Raw genomic sequence first — 4,188 nt, 5'->3', positions numbered from 1 at the left:
TCGGACTTATTGCCTTTAAATAACAATATATAATGCTGTTCAACGTCTGCCTCCCATTGATGAAAATCTAGTGAAAGGAACTCTCATGGTGAGGATGCAACCAAAGTCATAGTTTTAATATCTGATAACGTTAAGATTTCTTCTAACATTTTGGTTTCGTTTGCCTAAACTTGACCCCCTTAGAAAACCTCTCTTACCACAAATTATGTGCCGAACAAGTAAAGCTCTGATACCAATTGAAAGTGTGAGAACTTATGATCTGAACAATGAAACAATGATTTCTTTAAACTCCCTTTTGATTGATAGAAAATCTGTTTACAAGTTTGTTCTAAACAATTTTCTAATCTCTCAAAACTCTCTTTAAAGAAACCTCAAGCTCTTTCTAAGTTCTTAGCTCTTCTCTTTTCTTAAAGACTAAAACTTAGTAGCTAGGTTAACTTTCTCTTGTTTGTGCTAAGGCTTACAATCAGCCTTCGCACCCTATTTATAGAACTAGGCCTATGTCACACAATGACAAATTACCTATTCTAATCCTAATAGGAATTGTACAATTTCTTTTTTCTTTATCAATTAGGAAATTTCCCACTTTCTTCATGTTTACATTCCTATCATAAACATGAAGCTCTTTAATCTTCTAGAAGCTTCTTGGGCCTTCTAATCTTGTGTAAATCTTCCAGCTTTATAATTGCCGACATAAATAACTTGATACTCTATTCTTATACTAGTGTTGAGTCCTTCTGACGTAGTTCATCCTCTTGTTCAAATGTTGCATCTTCAATCTCCCCCTTTTTAACTTTGACCTTCTCAAGCATAAGAATTATGTTGTTGGTTTAGACTTAAAACAAATAACTTTAAACCATAGTTAACCGTTCAAAAACATAAGCCAAAATGATCACCGAACCATAGTCAAACATTCAAACACAACGAACCAAAATGATCGCCGAAAGTCGAAAGTTTTAATGAAAACAAATAACTCCCCCAGAGTCTCAGACCAGCTTACAAAAACAGAAAACTCCCCCAAAATCTCAGACCAACTCACAAAAACACTCCCCAGAGTCTCAGAACAGCTTCTTCTCTTTCTCCCCCTGCTTGAGAATACAACAGTTAAAAACATCTCAAATCATCTTGGAAAGTGGATGATTCTGTATGAGCCTCTGTACTACTTCCGTAAGTCTTTGCAGAGCTTGTGCTGTATCGACTAATGCTTCATACGAAATATCAACATCCTCTTGACCAATGTGTGGCACACGAATGCTACCCAACTGAATAACCTCAGAAGTAGAAGAAAATCCCTCATCAGGTTGCCTGCCAGCTGGAGATACTGGTGTCGACTCTTTAGTCTCAGGAATCAGTTTATGCTTAACATCATAGATATGTCATGTTCTGGCATCCTTTGTATAAAACTCAGCATATACATCTTCCTCTTCATCTAACCACTCAAGCGGACCTTCTTGAACCCTAAGAGTTTCAAAGATTGTTCTCGGAAACACCACATAGCGAGAAGGATCTTTCCAACTTCAGAAAGATAATATTTTCTCATATCTCGAGCAAAATTTTCACAATATCTCAGCCATCAACCCTCGGTTTTCAATAAACCAACACCAGAACCTTCATGTCTAAAATCAAACTGTACCAACATCAACAACCCTATCTTCTCCGATACCAGCTATTGACCCATCTTGTGAATGCTTCACATCTCACAAACACCAATTGAATTTCTCAAGGTAGAGAATCGATTAAAATCAAGAGCTTTTGTGAAAATATCAGCTAATTGTTCCTCAGTATCAACATGCTCAATTACAACTTGCTTTCTTTCAACCAGTTCTCTGATGAAGTGATGTCTCACATCAATGTGCTTTGTTCTTGAATGTTGAACTGGATTTTTAGAAATATCAATTGCACTCATATTGTCACAATAAACTTGCAGCTCCCCTGAATCCATGCCATAATCTGCTGACATCTGCTTCATCCATAACAACTGAGTACAACAACTCCCCATTGCTATATATTCTGATTCAGCTGTAGACAAAGATACTGAATTTTGTTTCTTACTTAACCAGGCTATTAAATTGTTGCCCAGAAAGAAACATCCCCCACTAGTTCTCTTTCGATCCATTACACTTCCTGCATAATCTGCATCACAGTAACCAACTAAACCCTTGTTTGAACCTTTAGAATACCAAATTCCAAGATCAACAGTTCCTTTAACGTACTTGATAATTCGCTTGACTGCTTCAAGATGAGACTGTTTAGGTTTTGACTGATACCTTGCACATATACCCACACTGTAACTCAAGTCTGGCCTACTAGCGGTAAGATATAACAAGCTCCCAATCATCCCTCTTGCTTGACATCTACATCCTTGCCATCAACATCTCTTGATAGTTTCAAAGTAGTACTCATAGGTATCACAGCTTCTTTGCACTTATCCATCTGGAACTTTTAAAGAAGTTGTCTAGCATAGGTACTTTGTGAAATAAAAATACCTTGTTCTGATTGTGTAATCTGCAACCCAAGAAAATACTTTAATTCTCCAACCAGACTCATCTCAAATTCTTGTGTCATACAACTCACAAACCTATCCACCAACTCCTTTGAAGTACTTCCAAAGATGTCATCCACATAAATTTGAACCATCATGATATCATCACCTTGTTCCAAAATAAACAGAGTCTTGTCCACACTTCCTCTGTTATAGTTTTGTTCCATAAGAAAACTAGTCAGCCTTTCATACCAAGCTCTTGGAGCCTGCTTCAATCCATAAAGAGCCTTTTTAACTTGTACACATAGTCATGCTTAACTGAATCTTCAAAACCCTTGGGTTGTTCAACATATACTTCTTCTTGTAAGATCCCATTTAAAAAAGCACCTTTGACATCCATCTGGTATACCTTGAAATTCATGATACAAGCCATACCCAAAAAACAATCTAATTGATTCAAGTCTTGCTACTGGAGCAATGTCTCTTCAAAGTCCACTCCTTCGATCTGAGTATACCCTTGTGCAACCAACCTTGCTTTATTTTGAACCACAACTCCACTCTCATCAATCTTGTTTTTGAAAATCCATTTAGTCCCAATGATATTCACATCTACTGGTCTACGAACCAGCTCCCAAACATCATTACGCTCAAACTGTTCTCGTTCTTCCTCCATGGCAATTATCCAGAAATCATCTTGAACAGCTTCTATGTGATTCTTTGGTTTAATAATTGACACAAAACACTCAAAGTAGACAGTTTCTAGTGCTGCATAATGACTAGTCATCTTTTTAAAATCAATCTGAACTCCTCTAGTCTTCATTCCTTCATTTATGTTTCCAATAACATCTGATGCAGAATGATTCTTGTGTACTTGTTTTGTTTCTTCAGATTTTGGAACACAATCAGAGATGTCTAGTCCAGAATCTTCATTTTGCCCTTCAGTAATACTTACTTGTTCTGCATCACTGTCTGAATCATCATTATCTCTTAAAGCAACAGACCGATCATTAAACACCACATTCACTGATTCCATAATAATCCCCGTGCGTTTGTTAAATACCCTAAATGTTGTACTACTCTCAGCATAGCCAAGAAATATCCCTTCATCACTTCTTGAATCAAATTTCCCAAGATAATCCTTGTCATTCAAAATATAGCATTTGCACCCAAAAATATGAAAGTAGCTCAAATTTGGTGTTTTGCCTTTCCACAATTCGTAAGGAGTCTTTGTTGTATCTCTTCTTACATAGACTCTGTTAACTATGTAGCATGTTGTGTTCAATGCTTCAGCCCAAAACTTCTTAGGAACCTGATTTCCATGGATCATTGCTCTTGCCATTTCTTGAAGAGTTCTATTCTTTCTTTCTACCACACCATTATGTTGAGGAGTTCTTGGAGCTGAAAACTGATGTGAAATCCCATGATGTTCACAAAATTCTTTCATAGACTCGTTTTGGAATTCTCCACCATGGTCATTTCGGATTCTCTTGATTCCACCCCTTTCATTGAGCAACTGTAAAGCCAAAATCTTAAAGCTATCAACTGTATCTGACTTCTCTCGAATAAAACGAACCCAAGTATATCTGGAAAAATCATCTACTAGCACAAATACATATTTCTTCCCAGCCAAACTTTCAACTTGCATTGGTCCCATCAAATCCATATGAAACAGATCTAGAACTGATTTTGACTGTACTTTTGGAACC

Source organism: Camelina sativa, chromosome 4 (genome assembly GCF_000633955.1).
Source record: "Camelina sativa cultivar DH55 chromosome 4, Cs, whole genome shotgun sequence".
In the NCBI taxonomy this organism is placed as follows: Eukaryota; Viridiplantae; Streptophyta; class Magnoliopsida; order Brassicales; family Brassicaceae; genus Camelina; species Camelina sativa.
Note: the sequence above shows the minus strand (reverse complement) of the source record.